Source organism: Lepisma saccharinum, chromosome 28 (genome assembly GCF_977018435.1).
Source record: "Lepisma saccharinum chromosome 28, izLepSacc3.1, whole genome shotgun sequence".
Classification (NCBI taxonomy): Eukaryota; Metazoa; Arthropoda; class Insecta; order Zygentoma; family Lepismatidae; genus Lepisma; species Lepisma saccharinum.
In genome coordinates this window covers 29,527,860-29,547,152 of record NC_139256.1, presented here as the reverse complement: position 1 = coordinate 29,547,152, position 19,293 = coordinate 29,527,860, and the positions used below count along the sequence as shown (strand labels likewise).

The 19,293-nt window shown below is 38.4% G+C and overlaps 2 protein-coding genes across 3 annotated transcripts in view; one reads left to right on the top strand and one right to left on the bottom strand.

Annotated features, from left to right (window-relative positions):
- LOC145980791 (3-hydroxyisobutyryl-CoA hydrolase, mitochondrial-like) overlaps positions 1 to 9,535 on the bottom strand; it is a 73,922-nt gene extending 64,387 nt beyond the window's left edge. Inside the window, exon 1 of the mRNA XM_083113877.1 lies at positions 9,403 to 9,535. The gene's annotated coding sequence lies outside the window, so the exon portion shown is untranslated. The remainder of the gene's footprint in view (positions 1 to 9,402) is intronic.
- Positions 1 to 19,293, top strand: part of LOC145980790 (3-hydroxyisobutyryl-CoA hydrolase, mitochondrial-like) — a 157,992-nt gene that overhangs the window by 78,856 nt on the left and 59,843 nt on the right. The window lies entirely within an intron of this gene.

The window sequence follows — 19,293 nt, the reverse complement described above, 5'->3', positions numbered from 1 at the left end:
TTTTTATCATATCCTACACAGTTCGAAACGAGACAACTTTGCGTTGGTTTCGTTCGAAACTTTCGTATATTATGGAATACCCAAACCAAATTTGCCGTGTGACTTATTTAGATACATTAAGCGGAGATCTACCATTACCTATGAAGCAGATGTGTCAAATAGCTTCTTTATTGTAATTGGAAAGTTAATCCATTAGCAGCAATGCTGAATCTGTACAACGTGTTTGCTTAGGTTCAGGATAATAAAAAAAAATCTATTACTTTCGGAGGTTTAACGTCTAAACGTAGCGTCAAACATCAAGCAAAGTGATTTATTTAATATCTGTACGCCGTAAAAATACGTGCGTTGATACGATGTATATGTTGTTTAAACTATGTATTTCGAGACAAGACGAGACTTGCCCTTCAAAGCCCTTCATCTTGGTATCATCCCTACAACGTCGGTCCTGTGACGTAAACAAGGTAATTTCTTCAGATTCGTTCTTTCTGGACACATCTCGACAAACAGCAAATGATCTAACCACTAGTTCCCAGGACCTTCCATCAGCCCCAGGTCACTTTCGTAATTCTAGCCAATTTCGTATTTGAAAAACTTGACAGTTCATGACGGGCAAATGTCGAAATAAACGAAATTCAAATGCATTTACTGGGATAATTTCCTGGCTCCAAGGGAACATATTGTTGTTCCATCAACAATGGGTTCTTGGGCTTTACCTTTTGTCTCTATGCTATTAAATACAGGGTGGCCCAAAAAAAGGTAAATATTTGTGTTCGGTTGCCTTTTTTTGGGCCACCCTGTACAAAGAAATGCGTAACAATTTTTATTCGATAACGGGAATTGTAAGGGGACAAGTCTCAGACAATGATAGGTTAGAATTTACAATGCCGAACCCTTCTGTAATTTCCATAATACTAATTATACTCACGAAATACTTAGTCGCGGTATTTCTTCAAAGGTTTAGATGTTGCGGTCAAGTCAGAAATTGATCATTAACATGTAGAAGTTGTAAAAGAAGTTCTTGAATTCTCGCAATCATTCTCCGTGTACAAGTATGGAAACCATATTTGTTGATATATACAATTGACGTTCGCTATGAATTACTACTGTGTCTACAACGTTGCCACAGTGTTGATTTGATACTTAGAGAGCACGAATCGTGTTAGAATGGTGGAAGAGAACAGTAAAAAAGTTGTGAATGTTGCACAGATCGTTAGATGAAGTGTGGAGGAGGATGTGTCGAGGACGAAGGATTAAAGTGATTTGGCAACAGTGTATGGATCGTAAAATTGCAGGATACGAAAATTGCGTCTTCACCGAGTAACGTTAGTGGTTGAAGTGCTACGAAAATAAGATTTTTTTATAGGTTCGTTGCTGCAAGTACCGGAAAACCATTGACGGATAGCCGCACTGAACATTCTCGGTAAGGAGAAACAGTTAAAATTTGGGGTCGTAAAACTACTTATGTACGGGTTGCTCCACGCAACATTGGCTCCATGGTCATCTGACCCATCTTTTTATGAAGATTACGTGTTACTTAAGCCCGCATCACACGGAACTGGATTTCCAGTAGGTATGCCCTAGTTGGCGCTGGACTGGCTACCAAGTTGCTAGTTTTCGCCTCACACGATACTTATCACCGTACTTGTCGATAGACTTTTGTTCCCATACGAGGGAAGTTTTAATGGCGGCCGCGTGAGATGTAAACAATGTATCACTTCACATTTTTAAAAGCCGATAACTATTCAACCGAGAGGAATAACGTTTCGTATAAAACGTTATTAGGTACAAAACAATGGCGCTACTTAAATACATACTTTACAACGTTTACTGTACACGTATGGAAGAATATTTTAGTTGTTTCAAATGTAAACACCGTGCACTCAGCATAGATGGTGTAACTCAACGCGCCTTTCATGCTGTATACGTTATACATTGCTGGAGTAACACTCGGAAACCACAGACAAAAGCGCTCCTTTGCACATTCACAGATTATCTTCACATGGCTAAACTTTGCTCTGATTGGCTGTTCCACAGAATCAAGTCGAGAAAAGCAAGTAGCAATTAGAACATGTCCTATTCCTCCCAACCAGTCAAGCAGTCAGCCAGGCGGCCATGATTGCTACCTAGAAAGTTAGTTCAGTGCCAACTAGAGCATTCCTACTAGAAATCCAGTTCCGTGTGATTGGGGCTTTACCAAGTGAAGAAAGAAACTCTGGAGCGCGGAAAGTAGTTTTTGGAGTTCTACGTGCTACGAAACTTAAATTCTTTAAATATTTAAATTCCTTGCCAACGTTATCTATAGAGACAAGCGGGTAGCCGAAGCGGAGTGGAGGCGTTGCCGCGAAAGCGGTTGCAGGCGGCAGTTTATTACCCCGGGTGCGGAGCCCAGAATCGGCGGGAAATTTTGACAGCAATTTCCATGGCATTCTTGGGGTACAGCCATGAAAGACCGACTTCGACATACATCGATCAGCACGGGTGCTTCGAAGTTCGCATACTCGCTAATTGAGGCATCCCAATCACGAATTTGAAGTTAAAATTTGGCGGTCAGGTGTAGAAATTGCAAAATAAGCTACATTCAATGGTGTGCAATCGTGCCGATCGCAGATCACTCAATTTAGCTTATTTTGCAATTTTTAGACGTGAACGGCAAATTTTAACTTCGAATTCGTGATTAGGAGGCCTCAATTAGTGAGTAAGCGAAATATTACGAAAATCGGGGAGGGGACCGGTATTGTAAATTCGCTCCCAATGATATAACACCTCAAGACAAGAACATTCGCACCGATCGCGTATCCAACTATTGGCACACTATAGCAATTCTATATTGCTGCAAGTTGAAAATACTTTCCTTCCGAAAGTTGGGAACTATGTTTCTTCCTGTGTGGGCTACATTTCTTCCCTCCCCAGCCAGGGAGGGACCCGGACGAAGGAATGCGAGAAGTGACAAATTAGCCCTGTATCCCTTCGACTGGACACGGTCCATCGCCACCGAACTAATTTAGGTAACATGTGGCAGAAACTGTAGGATCCAGAGAATGACCAGGAGATGCTGTTATCACGGTTTGGTCAAAACAACGCCGGACAATCTCATTGGGCCAGGGGGACACGTGATCAACCAAAAGCTACAGTTTTTGGGAAATAGTTTGGAAGAGAGGACAGTGCGTGACGAGACTTGAAATAGAGTGTGCGCCAGTAACTGATGCGGTACAGAAGTGTGTTAAGACTCATGTGATAAGAGTTCGAAGCCGGGACAGTGAGGTACCATGAAGTTGTACACGTGTGTGTGGTAAAAGTGTCAGTTTGATTAAAGTGTCAATTGGAGACACGTTTTGGTTTATATCTGACAAGTGTATCCTTTTTCTTGTGTAAATATGCTAGGTTTAGTTCTTCATTAATTAAATATGTTAAAAATCTCTATTTGTTTCCCTTATCTGCAAGATTAAGAAATTAAGTATCTGATCATTGGTAACTGCAACGGGTAAACAAGACCAGGTAATGTTAGGTCGAGCTCTTGGCTCATAAATTCCCCTAGCTTCCCTGGCCGAATCCTGGAACGGACCGTTACTAAACCACCAAATCTGTTGTAACACACACACACACATATAGATGTCTAAGACGGAGGGGCACGGTACAATGTGGAAAGTGAAGGTGGGACGACAATTACATGTTTCACACGCATGTAATTATTCCATAAGTAATTGCTAATTGAAATTAATATTGGTACAGGTTAGTTACAAGCAGGCACGTATCCAGGAATTTCTTTCGGGGGGGGCTCAACACCATTTTTTTAAGGGGTATATAGTAAGAACCTCACAATTGTGTGTTTAAGACCAGAGGTGGCAATTGGGTTGCAAAACGGGGGGGGGGGGGGGGTGCGGAGGGCGTTTCAAGGAGAGTTTATTTTCTCTTGGTAGCCAAGGCCATAGCCAAGGCTTAACATTAAGAGGTCATAATGTTGAGGCAAAAAAATAAATAATGGGAAGCAACTATCCCTTAAATCGTTGCCACTGTAAGGCTATCATTTTAATCAGAACGTGAAATCGGAACATTTTTTACCACTCGACTCCTCAGTTTCCATGCATTAATATTGTGTGCCGGAACCATCTCAGTATGTGGGTTTGTCCATTTCTTCTCATCAGGCATAAAAATATCTATGGTGTCTTTGAGTGTTTTTACGAAGCTGTTACACATGCACGGGATGGACAATCCACTCGACAACGCGAGATTCAAATTGTGGGCTGCGAACTGGACTGGACGCAGACAGCTCTCGAATATTTCTCTCTGATTCGAGCCTGAACACCATTAACGTGTCTTGTCCTCCCATGTTTGCAGCTCTTATAAAAGCCGAAAACCACCAAATTGTTCAGATTCAGGCCTTCGCAGTCACAAGTGTTCAAAAATGGCTGTCACAGCTTCCGCTGTCTTGTCATATCGGCACGAAACAAAGGAAGTCTTCTCGAATACAGGTGAATCACGAAACAATTAATGCACAGTGAAAACCCTTCCTTTCCCGACACATCTAATTTTTCGTCTCCCAGTATGATGAAATGCTTACTCATTTATATCCAGTGACGTGCCCAAGGGAGGTTTGGTGAGGTAATAATCCGATTTGACCCAGTATTCCTTTTTTTAAAAAAAAAAAAGAAAAAAAAAGAGGAACGTCAAAGACTGGGAAAAAATGGCAAAATCAGAACTGACCACCAAAAATAGTATGCGTAACCCCTCTCCCTTCCAAAAATCCTGGGCACGCCTCTCTTTATCTCGGACACATTTTTTAAAATCAACTCACCAGAAGTTTTTATCATCGTATTGGAGATTGAAGTAAAATACGTTCTTCCTGCAGGTTTGGATATGATCCTTTAGGGTGCTGTCATCTGCCTGCCTTCACACCTAACCTTAACAAGGCCCTAATTTTCCATCCTTGTGACTTGGATTTTCAAGACTTAGGAAGGTTTCAGACCGAAGGGACACGCGATACATGTCGATTGTAATGAACCAATCAACAGCAACGTTTCACACCGTAGCGACACAAAAGGCCGCACAAACCTAATTTCGACTTGTGAAATCCTCAGGCGACACGGTGTGAAATCTCCCTTATTAGGCCACCGTCATTGTCACCTCGAAGTAGTAGCTCTTGTTGACCACAGAAAAAATTATTCTCAACCGGTGGGAATACTCCTCAGTTTTCTTCTCTCTCCTATATTTTCTGTGCTTGTTCACTATACAGGCAACACCTTACGATTTGATATACACAGGACATGTACTATGTAGACATTTTAACGAAAAATCAGTTGAAGTCAAGGATGGTTAGGTGGCTCAGTTGGTAGAGCCCTGATTTGGGTTCTGGTAGAGCCTACAATTTCCGCCTAAAATGTCTACATATGCAACACCTTGCTTTCTCTTCTCGACATTCATAAAATTTTCGGCTGTCTCTTTATGGTAGTTAAGTGTTTGAATTTGTTTCGAACCCAGTAGGCTTAAACAAAAGTATTTTTTTATGCCATGAAATTCTCGGACTGAATATACGAAATTTAGTTCTGGCAAAACTAAATCATCACTCAAAACTTTGCTTTTCAGTTGATCTATGCAGTTTATTTCTGTTTTAATAAACCACTGCAATATCCGGTCCTGCTGAAATATTCACTTTAGAGAGAGACAGACCTTTGATCTCTTCGGCCCTCGAACCGAACTTAGCACTACACTGAGGCCCCGGAAGTTCAGCTGTCCTCAACGTCTTCATTTTCGAATCACTATATCTTATAAAGCAACCAGAGGATGCTGACTGATCTGATCACCAATCGACTGTATGAATTGTCACACTTACCTCTGAAATCTCATTAACCGATTCTTTGTACAAATCAACCGAAAAATTGAATCCGCGTATTTATATCCTCATTATATTCTAGAAAGTTCCGCAGATAAAACGATTCGTTAATATCGCCAGTAGTTGTCTCCTTCTCTCATTCAAGAACGTGCCCTCTCCCGCCTTCCAGAGAATAGAAATTACAACGAATCGTCCTACGTTAGGCGCTACCTTTGTTGTGCAGCTTCCAAATGCTGACAAGTCTCTACATAGTGATCAAGTGCGTTGCGACAACACCGAACGCGCAAGAAAAGTGTACGTGCAATATTATCAACAACATTGTTATAGAACATTCTCCGTCTTGCCTCGATAATTGTCTATCTCCTCAAATCATCGTCAGATTATTCAAAAAGCCAAAAACCTGATTTTATCTAGTAAAATAAAAAAAAAATCCTTGGGGGGGGGGGGCTCGAGCCACCTCAACCCCAGCTTGGATACGTGCTATTAACAATAACAGGGCTATAGAACATTCTCCATCTTGTCTCGATAATTATTTCTCCCAAATTATCATCACATTATTCAAGAAGCCAAAATCCTAATTTTATCTAGTGTAAACAGAAAAAATTCCTGAAAGGGGCTCGAGCCTCCTGATTCCCACCTTGGATACGTGCTATTGACAATAATAGGGTTATAGAACACACTCCGTTTTGTCTCGATAATTATTTCTCTCATATTTATAAATTTATTATCTTCACATTATTCAAGACGCCAAAAATCTAATTTTATCTAGTGTAAATTGAAAAATTTCCTGAGGGAGGTGGGGGCTCGAGCCATTAACAATAACAGGGGTATAAAACATGCTCCGTCTCGCCTCGATAATTATTTCTCTCCTTACATTATTTTCACATTATTTAAGAAGCAAAAAAACCTAATTTTATCTAACGTAAACTGAAAAATGTCCTTGGGAGAGGGTCGAGCCCCCTGTGCCCCATCTTGGATACGTGCTATTATAAATAACAGGGTTACGGAACATTCTCCGTCTTGCCTCGATAATTATTTCTCTCCTTCAATTATTGTCACATTATTTTATTTCACACCACAAGAAATGAAAAACCTCATTTTATCTAGTGTAAACCTAAAACTTTCGGGGGGGGCTCGAGCCCCCTAAGCCCCCCCTCTGGATACGTGCCTGGTTACAAGGACGTTATAATTTCGACAGGAAGACGTAGGAAGAGAACGGTAATACAGAGCTAAGTGAAAAAAAGAAGGGCAACAGATGGCTAAAAGTTAAGGACGTAGGGAGAGAACGGGAATAGAGACCTTCGTGGAAGGAAAAAGAGAAAAGAAGGGCAACAGATGACTAGAAGAGAACGGGAATGAAGAGATATGTGGAAGGAAAGAGAACAGCAACAGATGGCAAGAAGAGACACAAAGAAGAGAACGGTAATTGAGAGCTCCGCGGAAGAAAAAAAAGAAAAGGACTTTCAGGCAAATTGGTCAGTGGCGTGCCTAAGGAGGGTTGGTGGGGATCATAACCCCTCATTTGGCCCAGTATTCCTAAAACATGAACATCAATAGCAGGAAAATATAACAAAATGAGGACTGCCTACTAAAAAATTACACCAAACATCCTTTTCGAAAATCCTGGGCACGCCACTGGATTTGGTGTGAAGAAAGGAAAATGAAATATTGAAGGAAGAAGCTATGATTGATTGGTTTATTTTACTTCGCTTTTCCGCCACATTTGGCTAATTACGAAGATGAGGATGAGAGATATGATGAAATTGATGAAGGGACGCTCACAAATAACACCCACACCCAGGACGGGATTCGAACTCGGGAAGAAGCTATGAATAAAAGCTACAGGAACTTGCTTATGAACTGAATAAAAGATGCAAAAAACAGGCTAATCAGGACTGAAGTTAGAGTTTTAAGTGGAGTCTGAACATAGGTCTGAAGCACACTCGCTCTCTGCACTTCCAATCACGACCACCAGAACGATTAGTGTACCGAAGTGACTACGTTTAGGACCGAATTCGGTTTTCGTATGGTATTACGCTAAGCACTAAATTATATTTTTTTAAGTTTCTGTAGGCTAATCACGACGAGGAGGATATATGACAATAAACACCCACGTCCAGGACGAGACTCGAACCCGGAACTGCGGTGGCGAGACCCTCAGTTGACCACTCAACGCACTCCGCGACTACTTACAACGTAATTACAAGTCACAACTTTTTACAATTGACGTAAACTAATTACATTTTAAACGAAAACAAGCGTTACGGATGGAAATCTTATTTAGCCATATTTTGGCAACATGGGCGTCCCTGAATAATCCAGAGAAGTGTCTTATGTATGTAAGTCATCAGTCATCACAGATTGACCTGATGTCAAATATTTTGTAAATAAATGGTATAAAATTCGCAATGCCACTTCCATTTCCGCATGAGAGGTATGACATGTGCATATACGCCTAAAATTATACTAAATGTACACACGAATGGATTTCGGGAGGCCCGGACCCACCTAGATACGCCCCTGTTTTGACAAAGTTTATAAAACAGTAAGATAAAATGTAGTTTTTCTTTAATCGATTGATTTTTCCATCAAGACTTTGCCCTCACCTCCCCTCCCCAAACATATGGGCTACGAGTCATCTCTAGATTTTTTTTTAAAAAAAAACTTCTTACTTTTTTTAAAAAATAACTTTCAATATATTGTAAACAGACTTTGTCGACAAGTCAACCTCGAGTATCGATTCTGTCATTCATAGACAAATTTTTGGTTGTCAACTTCTCTCTTGCTTAATGCGTTGACGATGAGAAATTACTGACAATAACGCAGTAACTTATAAAGAATAAGCCCTAACATGTTACCTTCTTAAAGGTTTACTAGCTATAAGTCTAACCACTCTGCCTTCCTGTGCTGTTGATTGCCGTTGAATTGTTAGAACGGTATGCTATTGACATTTCAAAATATAGCACACATTTCATTGCTCTCAAAAGCTCCAAACAATGATTGACACATACGGCACGAGAAGAATGGGAATGCATTTTAAACCGTAATCCAAATACTCAACTCTATGATCGTGCACAAAACAAATAATACATGCCAGTTCAATTTTGTGAAAATAGATTTCATACAGGATTACGTACATTGTTCCCAATATAAGTGTGTTTTCAAAAAATCTGTCCTACATTTCTTTTCAGTTTAATTACGTCATGTTACACAGCATGTGATGTCTTGTAAATAGACCGTGATACACCTCCATTCATTTCTGTTCAACAAGTGGTTTTCTGTCTATTTACTAATGTAGATGTATATTTACCTCAACTATTATTGTCACGAGCGAGTATCGATGCTGTATTGATACATCATACGTGGTACACATGCACACGTTGCTACAAAATTGATACGAAATGTCTGTCCCAGCTAGAATGTGCAACAAACACAAATATGCCGGTTCGAAACCCAAGCAAGTACAACAGCGTGCAGGGAACAGCTATACTACCCTACCCTGTCCAGGTGATTGCACGAGATTACAATGTCATGCACAAAATATAATAACACTGTATGAAGTATGCAGAACTTACCTCCAGCAGAGAGACTATGGGAGTACTTCCTCGATTCCAGACACTGCAGCTACTTCGAACAATAACTTCTCTCTCGCTCTGGTGATTCCTTAACAGACGAGCCGACCGAGACCACCCCACGCGTGGCGGGAATCGATAATTTACCGCGCTTGCACACTAGTGACACCTATTGACGCGTTCTCCAGAGTCTCCACCTGTTGGCCAATGAAGGTAACTGGAGGGAAATTTCAAAGCGATTTCAAGTGAGTGGGAAAAAGGGAATTTTCTCAAAATGTTGCCAACATTTCTTGAATTGCTATTGCTACTATGCGTGTTAATTGCAGAAATGCATTCACCAACACAACATAAATTCTGACCTGTGCAAGTGATTGTCAGCAGTACCCTACCCAGGATTTTCGACGGGGGGGGGGTTACGTTTCTTTCTTTTGTGTTTTAGTAATTAACCCTTTTGTCCTCCTCCGTGGCCGTGTGGTGTGCTTTGGGCTCCGACTGCCGAATGGCATGGGTTCGAGTCCTCCTGGGTTCAGCCTCTGGGTTTTCGGCCTGTGCATAGGACCGGTGGCAACCCACAATCGTGAGGAAATTGGGGAGCTACGAGTGAGCCGAATAACCCGGTCACGGATATCTCCTAGAACTGCTGGGGGTTCGACGTGCTGACCACACGTCACCTCATTACCGGTTGAAGATCTCCACATCTCTAGGTAGGATTGTGGGAGAGAGACGGCAGTCGGGAGATAGGCCAAGGCCTATGCCCAAAAAGGTAAAGGATGATATTGTTATATTCCAACGGTGCATCTTGTTTACAGGTCGATGTTTAATGCACGCCACTTAAGAAAAATCAGTAGCATCGATACCTGCAGATACGTATAAATATATAAATCCAGGTTCACAACATTCCCTATACTTTCCAGTGCGCGAGATTTTTTTACACATGAAAAAAATTAACGAGAATTCAACAACATCATTGATACGTAATTGAATAAATGTAATAATAATATTTTAGTATTTTATCTATGTAAGGTAGATTTTTCTTGCACTTCGCTAAAACATGCATCTCGGACTTTATTTGTTACAAGGGGAGAATCTTGCACCACTATATAGACTCTCTAGTATCATTTTATAAATATTTTTGTGCTGGAATAGAGTTGTTCTTATTACTTCAATTCGAGATACTACAAGCAATATTAGCCTCATACGATTGTTATTTGTTAATTTTTGCATACTTTACCAAAAGTCTATCTGGGCTTTGAAGTCCCCGAATATTATTTTTATATTATTTTCTGAGCTATCATCAAATATTGGATTAGTAGACCCACTATATCTAAATTTTAATTGGCTCATCCCACAGGTGAACTCCTACTTTTCAACCCTGTGTAATATACTTCCGTTTGTAAGGAAGTGTGCGGGGTATTAGAGTAAATACAGTATCAATTTAAAGCTGTGATTTTACAATCCTCTCTCATTAGACCAACTCAGAGTTTCTCAGGTCAAGTTTCACCTTTCTATGCATCATTTCCAGAAACGTTTAAAACATATTATTTTTTTAGGGTGAAAGCAGTGAATCAGTAATGAATTTGTATCAACCAATAAGAGCAGATTAATTAAGATGGCTACATTTGAAGGCAATTTGACCAATCCATTATTTCTCTCGAAGCTGTTCTTCAATCTGTAATTTCCCATATGAAGCAAAATGTGTGTACATTTTCCCCAACTACATTTTTAATATAATTTATTGTCCAAGATAAAATTGAAATACATATAGGGGGGCAAGAAACATGGAAAGAGCTTCTCTATTGCCTCTATTTGTGTTCTTTTATTCAATTTTTATTTTGCCATTTTAGTGTAAGTAGTACTGTGACACTTTGATGCAATATTTATTTTTCATACTCTTCATTTTGAGCATGCAACAAAAATATAAATGTGGAAAGCAGTTTGAATATTTTTTCTTTAATGTGTGTTAGATTAAGTCTGGATGCATCTTGCAAAGCATTTATATCAAGAATTGTAGTATACTTTTTTGTGTAAAGCTTCTCAATTTAGTGGTAAATCACTAGTGAGTAAAATAAACACTTAATGGGATGAAAAGAGAACCGAATTGAAAATTGTAATCTTAAGTTTTCTGTCAGGTCCCCATCTAGACAGGGTACTAAATGGTACTGTATTTATGTTGGTACTTCTACAAATGTGTAGTTTGTAATTAGGTTGCCAGTGTTTATTGTTGTCCAATTTCTAACATGTGGTTACATTTTCTGCAACAGAATCCATAAGATCACACATCATGGAAATCTTCTCTGGGTACATGAACATTGATTATACTGTAATTAAAGAACTCTTTAACTCAACGTTGATAATCTTGAACTTATAGCTTTAAATCATATCACTAGATGTTTTAGTTGTTTATATGCTATAAACCCAGTTCCTAGTATACGCAACCTTTTATCACAGCCATAGAAGACAGTGGCTGCGGTGGCTCAGTCGGTAACGCGTCTGACTCCATGCTCAAGGTCCCGGGTTCGATCCCCGGCCGGTTCAAATCCGGGAACTTTTCTAACGGTGGAAGCGGCCCCGGCGCCCACCCAGCGTCGAATAACATGGGTACCTGGGGGAAACCCTGGGGGGTAAAGGCGGTCAGGGGCGTTCCCTATGCACAGGGGAACACTTGTTGCTGTTATTTTTTTGTATTAGCAATTAGTAAAAATATATTATTTGTTTTAAGAAAGAAAATACTGAAATCTACTTACGAATTGGTATATTACACTATATCCCATAATACATAGTTAGAACAGTAACAGTGATAATGAAATGTCTTTCTTCTTATCAAAGATTTTTATCATTAATACAACTTAATTGTGAATGTTATAAAAAGATGACAGTCACAATAACCTCCCCTCCTGGGGTGAAGAAAATATAGACATCATACTTTGGTGGCTTAAAAAGATACAAGATCTTAAATATACACATCGAACAGATACATAACTTTAAGATATTCAACATTCAAAAGAACATTTAATACTATAACAAATCTTTCAAAGAATGACAATCAATTCGAAACTTAAACACCTATTTGTTAACATTCAACAACAGCTCGTGTTTCTTCTCCAATGAACAGTGGAAGGGTTTGATATTTTGTAAATTGTGTCTACACTTTATCTGTTGTCCATCTAAAGACACCAAGTTCACGAAATTGTTCTTCACTTCCTCCACCAAAAATGGTCCCACATATAAGTCATAAAATTTATGGATAGTTTTGTTCAAGGCAGAACTTCTTGCATGATTCCTAACCATAACCAAATCACCTTGAACAATTGTAGGGGTTTCTGTGTTTGAATGAGTCTTCTTTCTTTTTGAACGTTTAGTTGTTTCAATTAACTGAATATATTTAGCTGTCCAAGACAATTCGTTCATCTCTTCTGGCCAGTCAATAACAGAAGTTATTTTATCTCGAACTTCCTCGTGTAGAAAAATTTCAGCCGGAGTGAAACCAACAACCTCGTTATATGAGTAATTTAATAATTTTATAACATTTGTTAAAACTTTGGACCAAGATCTGTGGTTGGTTTTACAAAAGAGTCTAAGCAAACGAATGATCTCTTTATTATATCTCTCAATTGGATTCGCATGAGGTGAATATGGTGAAGTGAGAATATGCTTTACACCAATTGACTTCAAAAATTTTTCCCATTCACCGGATTTAAATTGTGATCCATTATCCGTTAATATAACTGTACACATAGGATAATGATGGAAATAACCTAAGTTAATTCTGTTGATAATTTCTCGAGTTGTTGCCTTCCTGAGAGGATAAGCCATAACATATTTGCTGGTTAATTCTACAATAGTCAGAATATGTTGATATCCTTGAGATAATGGCAATGGACCAATCAAGTCTATAGATAAGAACTGATGTAATTTGTAAGAAATCACGTGAAGCTCCTCTTTGGTAATATGTTGTGTTTTCTGTTTCGTCCTTGCACATTCCACACAATCACTTAAATATGACTTGACACTTCCTCTCATCTTAGGCCAGAAATAGAATTTAGAACACTTCTTATAAAGCTTAGAAAACCCAAAATGGCCAGCCAAATCATGTTGTTCATACAAAACTTTCTTGACAGCTGCTTCAGGTACAAAAACTCTCCAATGGTTCGAGTTCATAGATCTATAAAACAGTATATTTTTATGTAGTTTAAATATTCCCTTAATTTCGAAATGGTCATCACCCTTGCCTAACATAGAAATTATACGTTGACATAATTCATCGTTTTGTTGCACTTTCATCCAATACAAAAAGTATTCTTCTTCAAGTAAACCAATATCTGTGCAGTTTACATGTAAAGTGGAAGGAAACAAATTGTTTTGTGACTTAATTGGATATCTACTTAACGCGTCCGCGGCCGTATTTGCAGAACCACTAACATGCTGAATTGTATAATCATAATTTTGCAATTTCAAAGCCCATCTGTTAAGCCTTGGATTTAACGATCTTGCTGAATTTAACCAAGAAAGTGATTGATGGTCACAGTGTATTACAAATGGTCTGCCCAATAGATATATTGAAAATTTTTCCACGGAAAAAAGGATGGCAAGACATTCTATTTCATGCACAGAATATGTTAATTCTGAACCTCGTAAAACTCTGCTCGCATACTGGATAATCAAAGTTTCACCATCGTCAGAATATTGCCATAAGACTCCACCGACTCCTATTTTACTGCCATCAGTATTTACATGGAAAGTGTTGTTCAAGTTAGGTTGAGCTAACATCTCCGGAGACAAAGCCAATTCCTTCAGACGTTTAAATGCCTGGAGATGTGCTTCATTCCATTCCCATTTCTTATTCGTTCTAAGTAAATCGTATAAAGGAGCCGCAATCATTGCAAACTTATCCACAAATTTTCTCCTCCAATTTACCATTCCTAAAAATTTTCTTAAGGCTTTTCTATTTGTTGGAGTAGGATATTCAGTTATTGCTAGATTTCTTTCTGGATCTACAGCGATGGTTTCACCTGATACTATGTGACCAAGAAACTTCACTTCAGTTTTACAAAATGTGCACTTCGATAATTTGATGGACATATTTACTTCTCTCAAAGTTTTCAACACGTAGTCCAAATGTTTTAAATGACTTTCCAGTGATGATGAAAATATAAGAATATCATCCACATACACTATAAGAAATGAACTAGTATCATTGCCAAACACTTTATGCATTCTGTCGACAAAAACACTAACAGCACTCTTAATACCAAAAGGCAAAAAATGAAATTCCATTAAAATACCACGATATGAGAAAGATGTGAACTTATAAGATCTAGGTGTCAGTGGTATTTGAAAATATCCACAAGTTAGGTCAATCGTCGAAAAGAATTTTGCGCCTCTCAACCTAGGCAAAAGTTCAGATATAGGTTCAACCTGTGTCATGGGTGAAATTACATGTTCATTCAGCTTCCTAAAATCAACAACAGGACGCCACAATCCACCTGCCTTTGGAACTATGTGGAGAGGGTTCCGGTATGGAGAAGTACTTTCATGAATTACTCCCCACGTTTCCCATTTCTTTAATTCTTTCTCCATATCATCTCGCCTAGCGAATGGAATAGGATACGTAGATGCCACTATAGGTTCATTCGTATCTAGCTCTATGTCATAAGATTCCACCTTGGCTGCCTTTGGTTTGTCCGAAAACACATCTTGATACTTCAGTAATAAATTATATAAATTATCAGCAACTCCAGCTTCACAATATTCGTTGCCATAAACTTTCTTATGGATATCTTCTTCAGAAGCTAGATAAGCAGAATCATTAACATGAGAAGATTCAAATGTCAAAGTTTTACAAGATTCAATTACGGAATTTTGCGAGCAAGTATTATTTGTATAACTCGGAACAAAAGGAGCTGATACTGCCTTACCACTTGAATGAATTAGTTCAACAGTAGACATACGATAATTAATTATAGCCTTGTACTGCCACAAAAATGGTGCTCCCAAGATCAAATCGGCATGTAATTGTTTAACTACATATAAACCCACGTGGAAAAATTCATCTCCCAACTGCATAATGACATATTTAAAACCTACAACTTTTATACGTTGCTCACCAGCGAAACAAGCCAACTGAATTCCTTCTATTGGTTCCAGCTTTATACTTGGCAATAAAGAACTTAGAGTGATCCAAACCTTGTAATCCAACAAATTACATTGACTACCAGTGTCAATTAAACAATTAAGAAACAAATCACAAATTCTTCCCTGTATTTCTGGTGCTTCAAGTAAAGGTGTAGGAGTTCCTTTATCTGTAACAGTCCACTCAGGCTCTGAATCAAACCACTCCAGCAAAAATGCAACAGGTAAAACATCTTCTTTATCAACGCCTAAATATTTAACTCTATTAAAGTCACCGAGACAAGACTTAACATGCAAAAGGTAAGGATCATAATTACAAGTAAGCTCCATGTGGTCATCCTTTGGCAGGGCGAATTGGAGCGCATTTCCCCGCCTTAGTTGTTTAATGTTCTCTGAGGGCTCCCACTAGTAGCATTAGTTACTGAGGAACATTCTTGATTTAAACTAATGTCATTGCAATTCATTCCATTTCGGAAATTTCCATTGTTCCTTGCTGAAATCTCTGAGTTAGTGTTAATGGAGTCACCTCGCAATTCTGTATTGGTCGGACTTTGAAATCTTCTATTCCTGTTGTATCTAGGTGCATCTGTATTATTGCCATTACTAGCGTTCCCTTGAGTGTTTGTTCTTCGATTGTTATTATGAAAGTACAAACTTCGATCGTTACCTTGTCGCCTATAGCTCTCTTGGTTAGCTCCAGATTGCCTATAGTTGTTTCTGGGATTCCTAGCAGCTGGTTGGACCATAAGTCTCTCTGAAGCTACTGTTTGGGTAGATGAATCACTGCATGACTTATTTTCCATAGACACTTGCCTTACAAAATGCCTAGATTTTTCGAACCTATTCGAGTTGTACTCCCCACTTATATAATCACCAGGTAGTGACAAAGATTTTGTTTTATCACTAGAATATAAGTCTATTGTCCTGAGTTTTTGTGTTAATTGTTTAAGGTTGGAAATTTCGTGACAACCCACATTCTTAGAAACTGTTTCTGGCAATTGCTTCAGAATTACTCTTATTATCTCAGCTTGTTTAGGCTTTTCAACAAGGTTGCAATATGATGAATATACCTTCAATGCGTACGCTTCTAATGATAAACCAGAAGATGTGTTGTATTTACGAGAACGCAAAACTGCCAGTTGGCTTTCTAACAAATCATTCGAAGCAAATTGTTCAAGAAACTTGCACACAAAATCATCATATGATGAGAAATTCCGTCTTTCACTATTGAACCAATACGCTGCAGTATTGTAGAAACATTTGTGAATAACTTGCAGGCGATATTGAGAAGATACACCAATCAAATTTAACATTGTTGTCAGCTGGTCTATAAACTCCCTAGCTGATTGTTTCGAGACGTCACCTCCAAAACGTGGTAACTGGCTTAGCTCATTTACACGAATAACTTTACCCGGGCATTCTCCAAATGGGTTTCTTGCAGAAATATTTGTATTACATTCTGCACGCGCAGGTTTACAAAACTGGTTTGATTCAAAATTTGGAGACTCAGAATTCTTAGAAGCAATGTTAATTGGATTATTCAAAATGTCATTTCTGGGAATGTAATTTTGATTACAAAACATCGGACTCATTGAAGTTGTAGTATTTGTATTACCAGCTACAGTATATAATGGCTTCTCACATGAAGGTATATGCTGAAAATACATTTGTGAAATTGGATTATTTGAATAAGCTTTCGTTGTACAACACTGAGTTTCATTATGAAAACTGGCATTCAGAGGACTTCCATAACCATAATGGTTAGTAGAACAAGGTTCATTGTAATGCACTCTATATGCATTCTCCGAAAGTGCGAGGTCCCTATTGGCCAACGGATGTGTAGTGAAATGAGCAGGTGATTCGTTACGTGATGGAGGATCCCACAAATAAGATGTATTGGAAAGCCTATAGGTAAAATCAGTTCCAAAAGAAGTAGCGTTCTGACCTGATTTACGTTTAGTAATTACAGGTACATCAATATCAGTTGAATCATAACCCGAAGAACCAACACCACGTTTGTCACTAGCCCGAAATTTAACATTTCGTGATCTTCGATTTGAATTTGCATTATTTGTTTGACAAGCCACATGCTCAGTTTGTTTACTATTTCCATCCTCTTCGCTCAGTTCTCGTCCTCCATTGAAAGTTTCGTTAGCAACACTGTTGCTGATGGCATTGCCTTGCTCCAAAGAAATAACCCTATCTCTAAGGTCATTTACCAAGGTTTCAGAGCTACATGTAGCAGTCTGAACTACCTTCATTCTATCTAATTCCGCATTTAATGTTTCAAACCTAACCTCATGTTGAGTAAATTTCTCCATAATTTCATCATTGCAGACTTCCAACCTTGCCAACTTTCCGTCATGACTCTTCATTTGTTCTTGAATAACTGAAACTTCGACATGCATTGTACTAATACCTTCATCCAATTTACACCTCAACTCACTGCTAACATTTTGACAAGTTTGGGCAACATCTTGTAACGAATGTTCAATATGATCAAGCCGGCCGTTAAACCTAACATTATGCTGCTGTAATTCATTTCGAATGGCTTGAAACTTCTCTTCCAGATTTTCATTATTTTGTTGCAATTCCCTTTGTAATATTTCATTATTTTGTTGCATATCCTTTTGCAACATTTCATTATTTTGTTGCAATTCACAGCGAATGTTCTGTTGCAACTTTTCTTGAAGATTTTCATTATTTTGCTGCAAACTTTGGGTAACCGTAACTTGAAATGCAGCAATAATCTTGTCCAAGTTTGGATTCACTGTACTTGTATAAGATTTTAACAAAAATGGATCAAAATCTGGTTTACAAGATTTACAAAAATAGCTTTCATTAGAAGAGCTAAATATTACCCAGTGCATTACAGTCAAACCTCTGCACTCCAAATGTTCCCATTTATTGCAGCTATTGCACTTCACAAGACGGGAATCTGCTTCAATGTTACTGCAACAAATAATATTCTTCATTGGGTCAGCATTTTCTTCAATAGTTTCATTTTCCCTGAAACTATCGACGACATCGGATCTTAAGAAAACTCCCGTTCTTAAGTTGTAAGAATGTTGCTTCCGATCCATTATTTAAAGTAATCAGAAGATAACTTCCATACTACATATTCACGAATCCTGGCTGAAGGTCGCCATAATTGTTGCTGTTATTTTTTTGTATTAGCAATTAGTAAAAATATATTATTTGTTTTAAGAAAGAAAATACTGAAATCTACTTACGAATTGGTATATTACACTATATCCCATAATACATAGTTAGAACAGTAACAGTGATAATGAAATGTCTTTCTTCTTATCAAAGATTTTTATCATTAATACAACTTAATTGTGAATGTTATAAAAAGATGACAGTCACACACTTTACTTTTTTTTTTTATAGAAGACAGTTCCTTCTCTCTTTTCCAAAACTCCTTCCCCAATCCAACGCATTTCTTGCAATGTCACTATCGCAGGCTTATAATTATTTAGTTGATCCAGCAATATCCTCAATGCACCTGCCCTATACAAAGATAGCACATTCCAGCTCCTTACATATAGAATTTGAATTTGATTTTAAAATTTTGGGTGCGTCATCGCTTAGGCTATTTTACACCCGTCACATTATACGGGGTCCAGCTCCTAACCGTTACAAATAACAACTCTAACGTTGCGTAACTAAAATCTTACAATATTCTGATTTCCGTTAAAAGCTGAGGCTGTAAACGGGCACCCAGCACACAAGGACAACACACAGAATTATACTGGCCATAGG